Source organism: Elaeis guineensis, chromosome 5 (assembly GCF_000442705.2).
Source record: "Elaeis guineensis isolate ETL-2024a chromosome 5, EG11, whole genome shotgun sequence".
NCBI classification, from domain to species: Eukaryota; Viridiplantae; Streptophyta; class Magnoliopsida; order Arecales; family Arecaceae; genus Elaeis; species Elaeis guineensis.
The window spans coordinates 21,006,430-21,026,911 of NC_025997.2; the positions used below are offsets into that span (position 1 = coordinate 21,006,430).

Below are 20,482 nucleotides of genomic sequence, written 5' to 3' on the forward strand. Positions count from 1 at the left end.
GATCCATAAGAGTTGTAAAAAAAAACAGGCATCCAGCAAATTTTTGTAAATAAGAAAATAGAGCGATGAGAACCGGTCTCAACATTCTGTAGCACAGAGAGACTGAGACTTTGAATTTAGTGCTATGAAACTTTATATGAACCTATATGTCTTGCATCCTGAGATCACTCAACAATCTACAGCACAGAGAGACCCAGACTTTGATTTCATAGATATGAAACTTTATATGAATCTGTATGTCTTGCATCCTGAAATCATTTTGAGAGAACAGCGTGCAACACAGAAGACAACATTTTGGCAGGGATATGATCTCCATTCACCAATTTGATGAAACACCCATAGCAAGTACAGTATTTAAATTGATGCCGAGACTAATAATAAATCTTTATCAGAGCATCTCATCTAAAGACTCGTTTGGTTTGTAGAAAGAATTTTTCTTTTTAAAAAATAATTTTTTAGGAAGTTACTTCAAGAGAAGTTGCTTCTTAGGAATAGGATTTTGACATATTTGATAGACCATGGAAAAGTGACTTATTGTAGAGTAGCTTATGTTTGGTTGAGCATTCATTTTCCTAGAAAAATGGTATAAAATACCTATTATAGCCCCAGTAAATATAAAACCATACATTTTTACTCCTAAACTTTATATAAATATAAATATTATATTTATATTAATATAAATATAATATTAATATACTATAATATAACATAAGATCATAATAATTTATTATATTAATATAATACTAATATATATTAATATTATATTAATATTTAATATAATAAATTTATTAATATAGATATAAATATAATATTAAATATAATATTATATTAACATAAATATCAATATCTTAATATATATCTTATATTAATATTAATAAAAATATTATATTAATATAAATATTAAAATAATATTATAATATTAATATTGATATTAATATTATATTTATATAAATATTAAGATAATATTAATATAATATTATATTACTATTTAATATTTTATCATAACCATCTATTGATATTTTAAAAATCTTGTCCGTTGATTTCAAAAGAATATTTTGAGAAAGAAAAAAGTACCACCATTTTCTATCCTATGAAAAGTGCCAAAACCTACCTCTCCTATGGATTTTTATTTTTTATGAAATATGGGAAGTGATTTTCCATGGAAAGAACTTTTTTTATTTTCTCTCCTCTTAAAACTCCACCCAAATAAGAGACATCTTCTCTATTTTTCAGGAACTGTCTCTTTCTCCCTCCGCTTTCCATCAATCAAACGAGTCCTAAAGGAATAGGCTTGTGCACTACAATGACGTAAATCAAAGTCAGTAACCCACATTAAATTTAAAAAATTATTGATGTGGAATATAATATCAACAGATGCATTTAGATAGTCAATGGAACAACTTAGAGGTAATGATCAAATAAGAACCAGAAGATAAACAATATGAAAAATAATGGATCTTCTTCAATAGATAAATCTAAACTGCATCCAAAATTCTGCTTAAATTGGGTTGAGTCCATTGTGAAATCAAATTTCTTGATCCCAACATATGCACGAGATTTGATTTTTAATAAAAAAATATTATACTTGGTTAATAGCCGCATATACGTATTATATATATGCCACTGCAATGTATGTTAGATCCATAAAATTTTTTATCTCGATAATATTGGATTACTAATTTTGATAAAAAAATATTGAATAAAATTTATATTATATATATATATATATGCCACTAAAATAGTATCGCTGCTTCATTAAATTTTTGTAGTACATGCATATTTTTGCATATCGAAGTCCTTTCTTAAATGGAGTTTTAATCCTAGTAGAAGTCTTAGAATGGAAGTCTAGTGTGCATGGGAATCTGAATCACTAGATTTTAATTTGAATTCAGATAGCATGTATGCAAAGGGCAAATCTGAAATCTGAATAAATTTTAATTTTAAATCACAAACCCTTTTTGAATCCGATAGAATATTACCAAACAAATCCTATTAGGATATAGAATGGGTCAGATATCTCAAAAATCTACGAGACTGTCATCCCTATCCTTGTGTGAGGGTATTAGGGAGTACGGTACTTATTTTTGAGAATTTATATGTGATATGGAATATAAGTGACTTCTTTTTTGTGGGGGATAATAAGAGTCCCCATGTTAGAGGAAGCTCACTTTGGTGAGAATTTGAGGATAGGGAGTGATAATCGGGTCAGATATGGATTGGATTAAATATAGATCAGATCAAAAATTTATTAACTCAAATTCAAACTATTTATTAAATAAATCAAAAACTCATATTTGAATCCAATCTATTTAATAAATAGATAAGCCTATTCGACCCATATAACCCATTTAGTAAACATGTCAAGTCATATTAAATGGGTAATATAGGCTAAATGAGTCAGATTAAATAGGTCATAAATATGTTAAGCATGTTTTAAATAGGTTAAATAGGGCAAGTCATAATTCAACCTAGTTATTAAATAGATTAAAATTGGTTAAATAGATTAGAAGTTTATGCATGAACCCAACTTATTTAATAAATAGATCTAGATGGGTTAACCTGATTATGATCTAAATCCATTTATATCAAATCCAAACCTGCTTAAAGCAGATGTTCATAGGTCAGAAGTATTTATTAATTACTTAATCAAAAGAATATAAACTAAATACTAAATAGTTTATTATTTATTACAGTCTCCAATTGATCTGATTAGAGTAAAAGTGGTTGACATTAAGTTTGGTGATTCTTTTGATTCAAAGGTTGCTAATTTAATATGCATCTCTTTAAAAAATAATTTAGAGAAATTAATACTAATTTGGCCAAATTCTTTAAATAGATACTAATTTGGCCAATTAATTACTAAGATTTTTAAATACTATAATATTAATTCTATAGTTATGTATACATATATATATATTATGGAATTTTATTCTAGCAGGAAACATATTGAGATTCTAAAAGTTAACAGCGACATCTAATTTTTACTTTCAAAAATAATGTTATCATACTTTTTCACAAAAAAATAGTAACCTCAATAATAAGACTTTAAACAATATTATTGATGAAAAATATATCATTTCTGAGAAAATCTTAATATAATCTATAATATAATGAAATTTTAATAATTAATAATGATGACTAACTTCAACCCTTATAAATAGGATACTTTTAGAATAAATTTTGTGTTAGTGGTAACGTCCAATGATAAATAACATATTTTTTATGAGGATATAGATTCATTTGTCACTAGTAAATTGGTACAAAATTAGTGCCATAGTTATCCTCCAAGAAAAATGATATTACTAATGAAAAATTCAATATTCATGATGGAGTTTTATTCTAATTATAAATATAGTATAATTTTTATAATTAATAGTAACGACTGACTTTCACCCTCACTAATAAGGATTTGAACAATATTACACTACAAGAAAAGTCACATACACTCATGCTTTTTAGTCATGTAAAGTACATACGTGGATAAAAGGTCAAATTTTGAAAAAAGATTGTATATACTCATGTTTGTCAAATGTGAAAATACTATAATTAATTTTAACTTACATTTCAATGAGTAAACGTGAGTAAATCAAATCTGCTAATGGGTAAAGATGGATAACTCAAATTTGCTAAAAAATATATTAAGTATTGGCGAAAAGTGACTGGCGCCAAGAAAGGAGTGCCAAAAAAAAAAAACATCGGCCCCATCACATTTGAAGTTGACTTAATATTTTTAAAGACAAGCCCAAGCTAATAAATTTTTGATCAACCCCTACACAACCCAAACCAGTTCTATTCGACAAAACATCATCATGTAGAGAAGAAATAAATTCCAAGTCAAATAGCAAGCTGGTAATTCCAAGCTGGCCTCGTTCACATCTCACTTCACATGCAAACCATCCGATCAGTGTTCCCTTCTAAGTATCGATCTCCTGCTTCCATCCAACTGTTCGGTTTCTACTCTCCTCTCAAATGTGCAATAATTTATTGATCACAAAGAAAAAGAAAAACCTAAAAAAGGCAAAGTGAGTGCGGGAAGAATTTTTCCCTCCAACTTCATGGCAGTCAGACCTCTTTTCCATGGCCCCCAGTCCACCGCTGCTCTTCTCCCCAACCTTCTTTTCTTATTTTCAATTAAATTCCTCTTGTCTCTTCCATCTCTCTTTTTTTCTCCGCCGCCACCACCATTGATAAACACTTAATTTAAGTCATTTAAAATAGAAAATTATAGTTAATTTATTTTATTTATTAAGAATTTGATGCTTCTTTTTATGTTTTACAGGAAAGGTGATCGTCGATACAAAGAGTCCAATTCGTAGATCAAAAAAACTCAAGTTTGAAGAAAATTAGACTTAAAATAAAATTTAAATAAAAGAAGGATGCATACGGTATTATAGAAAATGAAGATACTATGCAAGGAACCCAAAAAGAATATAGACATCATTGTAAAGAAACAAAAGTTTCTTTTTGAAATAAAAAAGGAGCGAGTGCGCGGCAGCGAACGCGCGGTAGCGGGAGCACTGGTGCAAGGCAGGACGGGCACGCGGCAAGGTAGGTGCACGGCAGCGGGTTCGCACGGCATGGCGGGCGCGCGGTATTACGGGCAGGTTCACAGGAAATTGTGCTGGCGGACAGTGGCGAACAGATAGCAATGGATCTGAAAATTAAAGGAAAAAAAGATAATACTTGGAAATACTTCAAGAGGAAGAATTTGTATTTTCTTTATCTGCTTGTGATCTTTCCATCTCATCCATCCATCTTTTAGTCCTTAGTATTTTCTTTAGTCCCACATCGAAAAACCATGTAAAACTCCTCCCTCCTAACACCTATAAAAAAGACTTTTGTAATCCCATTGGAGGGGGAGCCCAAAAATTCTTCTAGAGCCTTGCATAGAGGAAGAGAAAGAGACTACTCTATGAGCAGCTAGGCTAGCAGTCTCGGAAGTGGAGAAGAAATTTTGTAACGACACAGAGTGGGTTTATTGTTCTAAACTTTCTTGTATTTCTTTATATGCAATAAAGATTATACTTTTTATTTAAATCGTCATGAGTTCTTTATTTGCTCTCTTTCATATACTTTTATTTATGCTTTCCTGTTAGATTAATATTAGGAACAACTTTTACTTTCTGGAGACGCACCGTGATCTACGGATACGGGACGTGTCGAGAAAAGAAGAGTTGTTTACCTAGTACTTTTCGAAGATGCACCGTGATCTATGGGTACGGAGTGTGCCGAGGAAAGATAGATATTTTTCTTAAGATTAATCGCATCTATTTAATTAAAAAAAAGAGATACAACTCTACTAGTATAAAAATTAATTCAAAACTCTCGAGCTCTTTATTTTCTAATTACATCAATTTTAAGATAATTTATTTTCTAAATCAAAACAATGCTTCTTTCTTTTATTTTGCAATCTCAACTTAGCCCAAGGTCCCTGAGGATACGATCTCGACTCATCCTACCTACGTAGTGAGTAAAGTTATTTTTGGTGCTATCAATGACTACGCATCAAATTTTGGTGCCGTTGTCGGAGATCTTGGCACAGTTGAATTAAAAAAAAAATTACTGATATTTCATAATACTTAACTAAAATAGCGTAATCTCAAATATAAAAATCTCTAACTTGATTGGACACCTTGTTCCTTTGCATTGCATCTCCATAATTAACTTTAAGGGTGCAACCCATTAACTAAGATAAGGTGGAGATTTGATCACCCTTTCTTGGTCCACAAATCACTCCCTTGCATTTGCATAACCTAGACCTTAATCTAAAATTAATTAGACGTTGACCCCTAAGAATTTTGAGCTCATTAGGACAAGTGACCCTGAGAGTTGAACTAGGTTAGACTTGGTCAGCTAACTGGTATCTAGGCAAGTGGTTTGCGGGATGATCGGGCCCGAAGGAAGGTGGTTTTTAATTGGTTCCGTTCGCTGACCTGGCCAATTTAATTGGTGTCTAAGGAAAGCAACGGGGGGACTCCCACCAACCTTACACTTATCTGGTCAGTTGGTTGGTCAAGCTTTGACTTGGAGGGCTTGAAGGCTAACTACAGTTAGGAGCTATCTAGAACTAGGATAACTTTAGGATAGAGAGTCCAATGCATGCTAACTTGATTATAATTAAAATCTAACCACAACTAATTCTTCTATTAGTTTTAGGACTTCTTAGGATCTCTTCTTTAGAACTCTTTTCTCTTTTCTCTTCTCCTCTTAATAAAAAATAAAAAATCCTTAACAGACTAGGATAGTCCTACATAGACCTTTTAGTTGCATGTTAGGTCGACGATTACTAAAACCCGACTTGCAACCATTAGATGAAGAATTAGAAAAGACTCTTAGGACTATCCGAGTTAGAAACATGGCTGCACGTGGTGAGGCTAATCCTCCACGCTCATTGAGAGAATATTTCACTCCATCCTCGTATACCTACTCTCCATGCATTCAAGCACCTCCAGTAGAAGCTACCCAATATGAGATTAAGTCTAGTATAATGTTGCCATCATTCTATGGACTTAGTAACGAGGACCCATACAAACACTTGGATGAATTTCTTGAAATTTGTTCCACAGTAAAAATCCAAAACTTCTCCGATGATGCTCTTAGGTTGAAACTATTCCCTTTCTCACTTAAGAACAAAGCTAAGCATTGGTTAAACTCCTTAGACTCTATAACCATTTCAACTTGGGATCATCTTCAGAGAGAATTTTTCAAGAAATACTTTCCAATTGGAAAAATAAATCAAATTAGAAAAGCTATCACTAGTTTTTCCCAATTGGAGGGTGAACTTTTTCATGAGACATGGGAAAGGTTAAGGGACCTCATTCGTAAATGTCCACACCATGCTGTCCCTAAATGGCAACTTTGTCAGTATTTTTATGATGGTCTATCAGAGAAACACCGACAAATGGTTGATGCATCATGAGGTGGGACATTCATGCTAAAGAGTGAGGGTGAAGCCTGGCAGCTCTTTGAAACACTTAGTGAGAATTTCCTACATCATATGTCTGCCACCTCTAGAGAACAACCCATGCTTCAACAAAAAAGAAATAGAATTTATCAGATTGGAAACGTCATGGATATCCATAGTAAGGTAGATGAGCTGTCTCAAAAATTAGACTGTCTTCTAAATACTGGACAATCCCCGATTCCACCTAATCCAATCCAAGAAGTTTGTGCATTGTGTGCAAGTTCGAACCATTTTGTTAGTGAATACCCAGCCGTACCTCAATTTTTTGAGTTTATGCACGAGCAGGTTCAGCAAGCTCAAGTCCAACAAGCTCACAGATCAGGAAACGATCCATATTCGAACACTTATAACCTCGGCTAGAGAAACCATCCAAATTTTTTCTGGAGACTACAACCAGTGGTTGGCCCTGCCACACCTCGACCTCAATATCAGGACCTAACATATAGGCATGGACCATACCATCAATTTCAAAATGCTCCTCAACCGTCTACTACTGGTCACAGCTCAGCTTTTGAGGAAAAAATTCTGAAAGTACTAGAACGATTAGAAGTCAATACTCAGATCCTTAACTCCCACACACAATCCATTGCTAAGCTAGAGACCCAAATAGGTCAACTAGCGACTGCATTCAGTAGGAGGGAAGGAGGAAAATTACCTAGCCAACCCGAGAGCAACCCAAGAGGGCAATTTGTGATTGAGAGCTCTAATACCCTAGAAGCTTTTTCTGAACACGCCAAATCAATCATGACTCTGAGAAGTGGGAAGGTCATTGAACACACTAATAAAACCAATGAAACCGACCCTAAACCTCTAACCGAAGCCAAATCACCCAAGAACAAGGAGGATCTTAAAATAGAGAATGAACCAACTGCACTAGAATCATCTTACTTGCCTAAAGCCCCATTTTTGGATGCCCTGAAAGCCCCTATTCCTGCAGATAAGAAGGGAGAAAGATCCGATGAGATGTTGGAATTGTTTAAGCAAGTCCAAATTAATCTTTCCCTTCTAGATGCAATCAAATAGGTACCTGCTTATGCCAAATTTTTGAAAGATTTGAGCACCCAAAAATGTAAATCTAGATCATAAATTCCAAAGAAAGTATGCCTCACTGAACAGGCTAGTTCCATCTTCCAGCATACCACTCCTCCAAAGCTTAAGGACCCAGAAGCCCCCATCATTTCCTGTGTTATAGGAAATTATCACATTGAAAAAGCTCTTCTGGACTTAGGGGCAAGTGTGAATCTTTTACCTAGTTCGGTGTATGAACTTTTTAGATTCGAAGAACTAAAACCCACATCAGTCACACTACAGTTAGCTGACAGATCAATTAAGGAACCATATGAAATGCTTGAGGATGTCTTGGTCAAGGTAGATGAGTTTTACTTTCCAGTTGATTTTTTGATTTTTGACATGGAACTAAGTGGCAACCTAAGATAAATTCCCATTATCTTAGGATGACCCTTCCTAGCTACGGCAAATGCATGCATTAATTATAGGACAGGAGTCATGGACGTATCGTTTGGGAATAAGAAACTGAGACTGAATGTGTTTGGTGCTTCCCAAGGACCATCAATAGATAGTTGCTTCGAAGTAGATATACTAGAAGACATTATAGAAGATGCAACACCCACAATTCTAGCACCAGACCCCTTAGATACTTGCTTGGCTCACTTTGGAGTGTATGACTTTGAGGGATATATAAAAGAAGTTAACACCTTGTTGGATACACCACACGATAAAACCACTCCTCCATGGACAATCAAGTATGAGCCATTGCCCACATTAGCCAGTATACCAATAGTCCCATTTTTAGAATCACCACCTACGTTAGAATTGAAACCTCTTCCTGCTACGCTCAAGTATGTATTTCTAAGACCTAATGACACCCTCCCAGCAATCATTGCATCAAACTTGACCCCTAATCAGGAAACACAATTGGTTGGTATTCTGAAGGAACACAAAGAGGCTATCGGTTGGTCCATTGCCGATTTAAAAAGAATTGACCCCTCCATTTGCATGCACCATATTCATTTTGAGGCAAATGCCAAACCCCATCGAGATATGCAGAGGAGATTGAACCCAAACATACGTGAAGTAGTAAAGAAAGAGGTGGTAAAGTGGTTAGATGCTGGAATCATCTACCCCATATCCGATAGTAAATGGGTCAGTCCCACTCAAGTAGTACCTAAGAAATCAGGTATTACTGTGGTTGAGAACGAAGAAGGTGAATTGCTTCCCACTCATATATCAACTGGATGGCGAGTATGCATAGATTATAGAAAATTAAATGCCGTTACTAGGAAGGACCATTTTCCATTGCCCTTCATCGACCAAATCTTAGAATGGTTAGCAGGACAAAGTTTCTTCTATTTTCTTGATGGTTATTCAAGGTACAATCAAGTACCTATATTTCTAGATGACCAAGAAAAGACTACCTTCACCTGCCCCTATGGCACCTTCGCTTTTCGGCGTATGCCATTCGGGCTCTGCAATGCATCCGCTACATTTCAACAGTGCACACTGGCCATTTTTTCGGATATGGTGGATAAATATCTTGAAGTTTTTATGGATGATTTTTCTGTGTTTGGAACCACCTTTGAAGATTGTCTCCATAATCTTTTCAAAGTTCTTAAACGATGTATGGAGACAAATCTTATCCTAAGTTAGGAAAAGAGCCATTTCATGGTGCAGAAAGAAATTGTATTAGGACATATTATTTCTGAAAGAGAGATCGAGGTAGATAAAGTCAAAGTTGAGGTCATTTCAAAACTACCACCTCCTACTTCGGTCCGACAAATACGATCCTTCTTAGGTCATGTCAGATTTTATAGATGCTTCATTAAAGACTTTAGCAAGATTTCAAGACCCTTGTGCAATCTGTTGGCCAAGGACACACCATTTGTCTTTGATGAAGACTGTTTGAAAGCATTCAACACATTACAAACAGCCCTGACAACAGTATCAATAATAAAACCCCCTGACTGGTCCATTCCATTTGAGATTATGTGTGATGCCTCTGACTTTGCAATAGGTGCCGTCTTAGGCCAAAAAATCAATAAGGAGCCACATGTGATCTATTATGCTAGCAAGACTCTTTTCGATGTCCAATTAAACTACACCATAATAGAAAAAGAGCTACTAGCAGTAGTGTTCGCCCTTGAAAAATTTTGCTCATATTTGTTAGGGTCTAAGGTTCTAGTTTACTTTGATCATGCGGCTCTGAAACATCTCCTCTCAAAGAAAGATACTAAACCACGTTTGATCAGATGGATCCTTCTTTTACAAGAATTTGATCTAGAAATTCGAGATAAGAAGGGTTCTGAGAATGTGGTAGCTGATCACATCTCCAGAATCTTAGTTGAACACACGATAGGCATAGATGAGATCAAAGAGAAATTTTCTGACGAACAACTTTTCGCAATCTTCTCTAGCCGTCCTCCATGGTTTTCCCATATTGTCAATTACTTGTCAACAGAACAAGTACCTTCTCACTGGACAAAATAAGAAAAGGATCGATTTTTTTCATAAATTAAATATTATTTCTGGGAGAAACCTGAACTATTCAAATACTGTCCTGACCAAATTATTCGTCGTTGTGTCCCCGAAAGTGAATTCCAAAGCATTCTCACTTTTTGCCATTCTTCGGCATGTGGGAGACATTTTAGTGGAAGAAAAACTACAGCAAAAGTGCTGCAGAGTAAGTTTTATTAGCCAACGCTTTTCAAGGATGCACATGAATTTGGCCGAAGTTGTCTACAATGTCAACAAATAGAAAATTTATCCAAGAAGGATATGATGCCGCTGACCCCCATTTTAGTAGTAGAAATCTTCGATGTTTGGGGGATTGATTTCATGGGACCTTTTCCAGCCTCGTTTGGATTTGAATATATTCTGGTGGCAGTTGATTACGTGTCAAAATGGGTGGAGGCAATAGCTACACGGACTAATGATAATAAAGTTGTAACTAGTTTTATCCAACGAAACATCATTAGTCGATTTGGCTTCCCAAGGGTGATCATTAGTGATGGGGGGACTCATTTTACGAATAAATATTGTGAAGCACTTATGAAAAAATATAATATTATGCACAAAGTGGCCACACCATATCACCCCCAAACTAATGAGGTGTCAAATAGGGAGATTAAACATATCTTAGAAAAGACGGTTAGGCCCGATAGAAAGGATTGGTCTCTTCGCTTAGATGATGCATTATGGGCTTATCGTACAGCTTTTAAATCCCCTATCGGTATGTCACCCTACCGATTAGTTTATGGCAAAGCTTGCCATCTGTCAGTTGAATTAGAACATCGTGCACTCTGGGCCATATGAATGTTTAATTTTAACATGAAGAATGTAGGTTCTAATCGAAGGTTGCAAACCAATGAACTGGAAGAACTTCGCAACGATGCATACGAGAGTTCATGAATTTACAAGGCTCGAACCAAAGTATTTCATGACAAATATATCTCTAGAAAATTGTTTGAGCTAAATCAAAAGGTATGGCTTTTCAATTCCAGATTATGCCTTTTTTTCGATAAACTTCGATCCCGATGGGATGGACCTTTCATTGTCACACAAATATTCCCACATGGAGCAATTAAAATTCATGACCCTCAGAATGGCAATACATTTAAGGTAAACGGCCAACGTCTGAAACCATATGTAGATGAAATTGCACATAAAAAATGAATCGACACCATCTACCTGTGTGATCCACTTTATAATGAATAATAAACTTGACGTCTGGCTGAAGACGTAAAACTTAGCGCTTGTTGGGAGGCAACCCAATGATTTTATATTTTTTTTTACTTTACTGCAGTTGCAGAAATTTAGAACAAGAGCCTATTAATCAATGAAGCTATCTTCAACTTCTGAAGCAAAATTATCCCAGGTGCACTCTCTCCTTTTATTTTCTTTGCTTTCTTTCTCCATTGAGGACAATGTAGATTAAGTTGGGGGAGAGAGAAAATTAATCAAATCCTCGAGTATGGTCAAGAAATAATTAGTTTTGTGTATCCAAATTTTATTTTGATTAAGAGTCAATTAGGCATCCTAATCAATGAATAATTAATGATTAAGATAATTTTAGAGATACCGAAGAATAAATTATTAAGAAAACCCAATGAATGGTAGAGTTTAAACTAGACCAAATTTTAGGAGTGATTCTACAACCCTCTTCTTACTGATCTCAATAAAGAATCTGCTTCATGAGAGATTGGGTGGAAAGATCGAGGTATGCAAAAATTCTCCTTAAAATTTACTTAAAAAAAAAATATTGATTTTCTACTGAGTAACCGGGCCCCTTCGCCTATGTAAGTGTTGTAGTTCGCATAAAAAGGTGGGAAATATTTAAAAAAAATAAAAAATAATAATAATAATAGTGGATAATAAGGGGACTAAATTGCAAGAAGATAATAAACCTTTCTCACATTAAGTTAGAGGATTTAAAGAGTAAAGTGGAGAGTTGGTCAAAGAAAAGCTCTTGAAATTTCTTTAGTTAATACTCAGCCACTAATTGGATCAAATTGATAATCCAATGAAGTATCTCTTTAATGGTCTGACCAGGTATCATCTACCTTTTGGGATGCCTAACCTAATTTTTTATTCAAGATCGAGTCGGTACATAATGCTGATATATCTATTTTACTCGAGGACGAGCAAAATTCAAGTTGGAGGATGTAATAAACACTTAATTTAAGTCATTTAAAGTAAAAAATTATAGTTAATTTATTTTATTTATTAAGAATTTGATGCTTCTTTTTATGTTTTACAGAAAAGATGATTGTCGATACAAAGAGTCCGATTCGTAGATAAAAAAGACTCAAGTTTAAAAAAAATTGGACTTAAAATAAAATTTAAATAAAAGAAGGACGCATACGATATTATAGAAAATGAAGATACTATGCAAGGAACTCAAAAAGGATATAGACGTCATTTTAAAGAAACAAAAGTTTCTTTTTGGAATAAAAAAGGAGCGGGTGCGTGGCAGCGAACGCGCGACAGCGGGCGCGCGGGTGCGAGGTAGGACGGGCGTGCGGCAAGGCAGGCGTGCGGCAGTGGGTTCGCGCGGCATGGTGGGCGCGCGGTATTACGGGCGGGTTCGCAGGAAATTGTGCTGGCGGACAGTGGCGAACAGATAGCAATGGATCTGAAAATTAAAGGAAAAAAAGATAATACTTGAAAATACTTCAAGAGGAAGAATTTGTATTTTCTTTATCTACTTGTGATCTTTCCATCTCATCCATCCATCTTTTAATCCTTAGTATTTTCTTTAGTCCCACATCGAAAAATCATGTAAAACTCCTCCCTCCTAACACCTATAAAAAAGGCTTTTGTAATCCCATTGGAGGGGGAGCCTAGAAATTCTTCTAGAGCCTTGCATAGATGAAGAGAAATGAACTACTCCATGAGTAGCTAGGCTAGCAGTCTCGGGAGTGGAGAAAAAATTTTGTAATGACACAGAGTGGGTTTATTGTTCTAAACTTTCTTATATTTCTTTATATGCAATAAAGATTATGCTTTTTATTTAAATCATCGTGAGTTCTTTATTTTCTCTCTTTCATATACTTTTATTTATACTTTCCTGTTAGATTAATATTAGGAACAACTTTTTCTTTTTGGAGACGCATCGTGATCTACGGGTACGGGGCGTGCTGAGAAAAGAAGAGTTATTTACCTAGTACTTTTCGAAGATGCACCGTGATCTATGGGTACGGAGTGTGTCGAGGAAAGATAGATATTTTTTTTAAGATTAATCGCATCTATTTAATTAAAAAAAAAGAGATACAACTCTACTAGTGCAAAAATTAATTCAAAACTTCCGAGCTCTTTATTTTTTAATTACATCAATTTTAAGATAATTTATTTTCTAAATCAAAACAATACTTCTTTCTTTTATTTTGCAATCTCAACTTAGCCCAAGGTCCTTGAGGATACGATCTCGACTCATCCTACCTACGTAGTGAGTAGAGTTATTTTTGGTGCTATCAACGACTACGCATCAACCACCACCACCACTATGAAGGGACCAGGGCTCACTACAACAAAAGCTATCAATTTTACAGTCTAATTCGGATCCATAGGTCCTTTAAAATGGTTTAGATCAAATTTACATGAGTCAAATTGGGTCGAGTCATGGGTCAACTCGATTCATTTGCAGGCTAGGGACATATGGTGGATAGAGGCATCGACTCTGATGATACATGATGGATGAAGGCAGATATCTTCATTTTAATATATATATATTAGATTAGATATATTATATTATATTAGATATATTAGATTTAATTTAAATATTAGTTAATTATTTTATTTAAATTATTTAATTATAATATTTAAAATAAAATATAAATTTTTTATTAAATTATATTAAATTATAAAATATTTGATAAAAATATTGTATTTGAAAAAGGATCACGGATGGGGGTTCATGGCTGGGGAGAGGGAGGGTGCCGAGGGAGCGATGGAGGGCTAATGACTCGAACACTAAAGTAAAAAAAAATTTTATGGATCGCATGGGTTTACAAGTTAGTTTAAAATAAAAATTAAGATATGATTTTGTAACTAAATTGCAACAAAATTTTATTCCATTGCTAATCTTAAAAAAAAAATCCTAAGTTTAGTTTCCTCATTTTCACTCCCTCTCTTTCCCTCTAATTTCTCCTCTCCCTCTCTCTCAACCGAACCATTGCCCCACACCCATCTCTCTCCCCCATCACTCTTTCTCTCTCTCTCTCTCTCTCTCTCTCTTTCTCTCACTTGGTGGCTGGCAGGTGCCCACTCTCCCCCACCCCTAGTGGCAGCCCGACAGATATCCACCCATCCTCCCCAACCCTTAGCAACAGCATCAATGTCTAAGCTTCTCTATTCGGCTGTCTTCCATGCTTTCCTAATCAGTAGCTCCAAGCCTCCCACCCGATTGTCTCCAACCCATCCTCACCAACCACTAGCGACAGCATCGGAGTCTGATCTTTCCTATTCGGCTATCTTCCAAGCTTCCATATTCGGCCTCTCCAAGCCTCCCACCCGATCGAAACTCAGGAAGCAGAGAAAAAATTAAAGAAAATAGAGGAAAAATCAATGAAGAACAAAGGAACGATGGGAAAATAGAAAGGCATTTTCTTTGTTTTTAATTTCATTTGCTCGAGATCTGTGGGGAAGGAGAGTAGTAGAGGGAGGATAGATGGGAAAATAGAAAGGTATTTCTTTTGCTTTTAATTTCATTCTCTTTTTTTAGGATCTATGGGGAAGGAGAGTAGCAGAGGGAGATCGGAGGGAATTTAGCATCCAGTTGGGGTTTTATGGCAATGTGGGCTGGTCCCGATCAGGGAAGGAGAGTAGTAGAGGGAGATCAGAGGAGATTTTAGCATCTAATTTGGATTTTTTCTCGGACATATATTATTTTGGAGTGGTGTGGGTTGGTTCTGACCAAAGAAGGAGAGCAGCAGAGGGAGATTGGAGGGTCAATGTGGGTTGGTTCTGATTAGAAAAGGAGAGCAGTAGAGGGCTTTAGTCTATTGTTGATGGTCCATGTTGATGTTCACAGTTCAATCATCAGTTTGGAGACTGGAGGCTCTTGAATTTTAGATTGCAGGTCTTATACAAGCTAGTTTTAAGCAAACATCTTCTCTATTGGACATTAGCTTTACTGGGTAATGTTTCTCTAAGGGTGTCTTTCATATTTTTGTTGGTAATGAGAGCCAGGCTAGATGTTAACTTCAATTCAGATCAAAGAAGATTTAGTTGAGACGATTGATAATCCGTCTGGTAGTATGACCACTATGAAGTGGAGGAGCTTGATGGTCAAATGGAAGAAAGAAGAATGGCAGAAGAAGTCATCAATTGCATCTAAAAACTACAAGCAATCAACTCAGGTTGTCCATACCGGTGGTTCGTCTAGCATGACCACCTATACTAGGCATTTGATTAGTATTTTTTTCTATCAATACCAGTTTATAATACATATGATTTTGTATACTTCTGTCAATGCAAGTTTATAAACTGAAACATTATGTAGTTTATGTAGTTTGGTTAGTGTGTTGTTTTCTCATAAATCTAAATTTATCTTAAGATTATTTTAGGAATTTGAGCTTAGTCGGCCAACCACGTAGAAGGAGGTATTTGACTGCACGCACCAAGGCAAGAATGGTGACTTTGTAAATAAAAAGACAAAGAAAGTTAGTGTACGTAATGGACATTAATCACAATTACATGATCTTCTATGCATATACATCTATTTAATTTATTTGGTTGCTTTGGATTTTATTTATATATTTCTATTAAAATTCTTAAGCATGCTATGTGTATTTGTATTATAGGAATCATGTTATACTATAGATAGTTGATATGCTTTACAATAGTAGGTATATAGAAATTGTTATCTTTCATTGATTGAGGTCAATTTTGCATGTTGTGGTTGAGGTTGGTCTTAAATTTTAATATATATGGAACAATGGTAGTATAGGACAGGTACCAACATTGAATGCAAGAAGAAATACAAGTACCCCCATTGTGTAGGAATAAGGAGCTTTGTGCAAATCAATCACCCGCAGGAAAACCCATCTAAATTTCTTTAAGTGCTTGCTTTAAGGAATATGTTTATTGTGTTTCTTTAATTTTTTTTTATGTTGTATACTTAGTTCAAAAGGACAAGAAAAAAATTGAGCCACCTCGTATATGGGCCAAGAATCATACTAGAAAGGACGGTAATCCTGTAAATGATGCTGGTGCTGGACTCATTATAAGTATCCTTTATCAGTCAATTAAACTGTAGGTTTGTCTTATTTTTATTGTAATGTTTGTTTCTTGTAATTAATACATATCTATTGGAAACCAATAGGAGATGTTTAAAGATGCAGAAGAGGATGAAGTATTTTCTAAACAGTTTGGCGAAGAAAGACCAGACATGATCCATTATTTAGGGATAGGATCAACTCCCAGTTCACTGTGGGGCCCTAAAGCAACTAATGAAGTCTTAAAAAAGAAAAATAAGAGTCTGCATAAAATGGTTCATGACTTGGCAGGTCAAGTCAGAACTCTCCAAATCCAAGTAGCAAATATTTATGGTTCAACGGCTTCGGTGGGTATTCTATTTGAATGTACAATTCTTTTTTTATTTCCATATGAATGAGATTGGATAACTCAATCTTTATTTTTAAAATTATCATCTGATTTTTTTTTAAATTATGAAAGTATCATGCAAGAAGATGATAACCATTCGCTCTACTTGCCATTTGGTTTTTGTTTTAAGCTAATTATACTCATTTATTAACAGGGTATTGCCAACATGAAAGAAGCTGATGACCATTCACCAAAGATAGATAAAATGTTATCAGTTAGTAGCAAACATAGCCTAGAGGTATCTATGATATCATTACTTTGTGACACACTCGTAATTTAATATTTTTTAAGAAAGCTGGCTAATTCTTAGTTGTTTCTAGAATGGTGATAGAGCTGAATAAATCTCTTCTTAAATGAACATTACCATCTATTCTTGAATCATTTAAAATGATAAGTAAATTTAGTTTCATAAATTTAAAGATTTTAATAGATTGGTTCGATGTTGTCATAGTAGTGAATCATCAGAACTTGTTGATTAGATCTTATAAAATTAGTATTTGTAGGATGAAGAAATTATTTTATTGGATGTCTCACAGAAAAAACTAGACAAGAAAATATTCATTTCTGATGATAAAGACAAGATATCGATGGACAAGTGTTTAGGAGATATGTTTTATGAGGTTTCTGTTTCTTATGCAACTAAGCTTGATGCTCTATTGCTTGTAAAGGATAAAAGTCAAGCTTTAATAAAATATGTTGTGGGTACTCACATTGTTTGGTGAACAGATTATATATGTGTCTAGATACATATATTTTTAATAGTCACTTAAGCTTTAAAATGATATATATATATATATATATATATATATATATTTATTTATATTTTTTTTTTGCTGATTTAGGTCATGGATATGATGGATGGTGTCAAAGAAAGATAGGGATTGTCTTATTGATGACCTTATAGGTTGATGAATTCTCAGATTTTGCAAAGTTAACTTTTCGATGTCATCCATTCAAGTTTACTTTATTCTCTTTTTAGTGTAGCAAAAGTGAGCTTAAAACTTATGTATAAAGTGCAGAAGATCAGCTAAAACTTATTTATTCCATATTTTGAGTTCTAGTATTTATTTTTTTTATATTAAAAAATTTGATGGTATATGACCTTGATCTTTGGATTTTGATGAAACTAAAAAGGTTGTTGGGACAATTTAAGAGTATCACTATGTATGTTCAGTTCTCTTTAATACAATGTTGAAGATTATCTTATTTGTAATTATTTCATCTCTTTGAAATTATTAGTCTTCATATATTATTCAGTGATACAGGATGCTTAAATAAGTTACTAATGTATCATTTTTATTTTTATTTATTATTATTAGTTATCCATATTTTGAAATTGAATGAGTAATAATATCTCAAAGTTGATTGTATACCCATATTTTGATAACTCTCATGAATTCTGATTCGTGTGTATGTAGTTACTCATATTTAATAAAGAAGAGTGTACACTAGATCTATACCTACGTATATACTCTCACCTACGTTAGATGCTATATGGATAAAATAAGGATACACATATAGAAAGAAATAACGTGGGTATAAGCTACACCCATGTCAGACATATTCATATTTAACCAAACATGTGTACCAACGTCGGTGTAGGCATATCCCCATAGTTTTTAGATCTTGACCCATGTATCTTTCATGTAGGTGTATCTTAGTTTTCTTGTAGTATTACTAATAAAAAAATATATGATTTATTAGAAAATCTTAATATAGTTGGTAATATATTAAGATTTTAATGATTAACAATGACAACGAACTTTGGCCTTTGTAAATAGGATACTTTCAGAGTTAATTTTATATCTTTAGTGATGTACAATTACATATAACATACTTTTTATGAGAACATGGATTCATTCATCACTAGTAAATCGGTTCAAAATTGGCACCAAAGTTATCCTCCAAAAAAAATGATATTAGTGAGGGAAAATTTAAGTATTTATAATGAATCTTAATTCTAAGCACACATATAGTATAATTTTGACAATCAATAGTAACGACTGCCTTTTACCCTCACTAATAAGGCTTTGAACAATATTATTGATGAAAAAATATATTAGTTATGAGGAAATCTTAATGTAGTCAATAATTTATTGAAATTTTAATGCTCAACAATGATGACTAATTTTGGCCTTTGTAAATAGAATAATTTTAGAGTAAATTATATATTTTTTTGACATTTAGTTATAAATAATATACTTTTCATGAGGATGTGGATTCATTCATCACTAGTAAATTTGTATAGAATTGGTGCCAATATTTTTCTCCAAAAAAATAATGTTAGTGATGAAAAAATTCAGTATTTGTGATGGTATTTCAAGATAGTTATAAATGTATAAAGATCTTGATGACTAATAATGATGACTAAGTTTTACCATCATAAATAATACTTTTTGTGAGGGTGTTAATGCTCCTTCACTAAATTTTAGTCACAAATGAATATGTTTTTTTGTAGTGATCTCCTCTAATCATGTAAAATTGATCTTCATTTAAAGGTTTAGTAAAAATATCCACTAATTGATTATCAGTACATACAAAATCAAGCATGATATCATTATTTTGCATATAATCTCTAATAAAATGATGTCTTATATCGATATGCATAGTTTTTGAGTGCTAAATTAGATTTTTAGTTAAGTTTATAGTATTTGTATTATCACATCTTATTAGAATTTTATTTTGTTTGATGCTATAATCTTTGAGTTGTTGCTGTTAGATGTATGCCCTAGAAGTTAATCTTGATTGATGCATACCATGATTCTATGACATATTTTTGTACTTAATGAATAGTTTTTATAACCATTCATATTGAATGTGTCTATGAATTATCTTAAAAATTAACAAAAATAATTTTGTATATTCTCAAGATATTAAAAATTTGAGACATACATTATTAGTGGTTAATTTTTAAATACTCTCGATTGTAGGATCATCACGGAGGACAGTGATCGATCTTGTTAAGATTGGTGTATGGATCATCTTCCTTCCAGACAAATGAGTCTTGAGTCTATAGTGTAGGGATATGGGTGAGAGTGTAGGTGGTTGTTAGAGAATAACTTACACTGAGCGTGACCAACATGAGAAATTACTTGGATGTCTACTCACTCATCAGTGATTTTCTCGATGCTGCAGTGGTGCAACTGATCCTTTGACCTGCGATGTGTTGGCTATTTATAGTAAGACTAAGTTTGACTACATATTTTCTTGGTCCTTAGCTATTCGGATCCTTACTATGTATGTTGGCTACAGTAGGTTCGATTCGCTATTTAGAGTAAGATACATCTAGATGGAATCTATCGATCTTGATAGAAAAAGAGTAGTTTTAGCGATTCGTGAGACAGAGTTCAAAAAATCTCTAGCCAGAGTAAGTGTGAATATTAAAAAAGAATTTTCATA

At 33.7% G+C, this 20,482-nt stretch overlaps 1 non-coding gene and 1 pseudogene across 1 annotated transcript; both read right to left on the reverse strand.

Moving 5' to 3' along the window:
• The window catches only part of LOC105045162 (plant cysteine oxidase 2-like), an 86,950-nt pseudogene that overhangs the window by 16,318 nt on the left and 50,150 nt on the right, over positions 1–20,482 (reverse strand).
• On the reverse strand, positions 6,738–6,843 carry LOC140858356 (small nucleolar RNA R71). The gene has a single exon (XR_012141920.1). It is a non-coding gene; the product is annotated as a small nucleolar RNA R71 (small nucleolar RNA).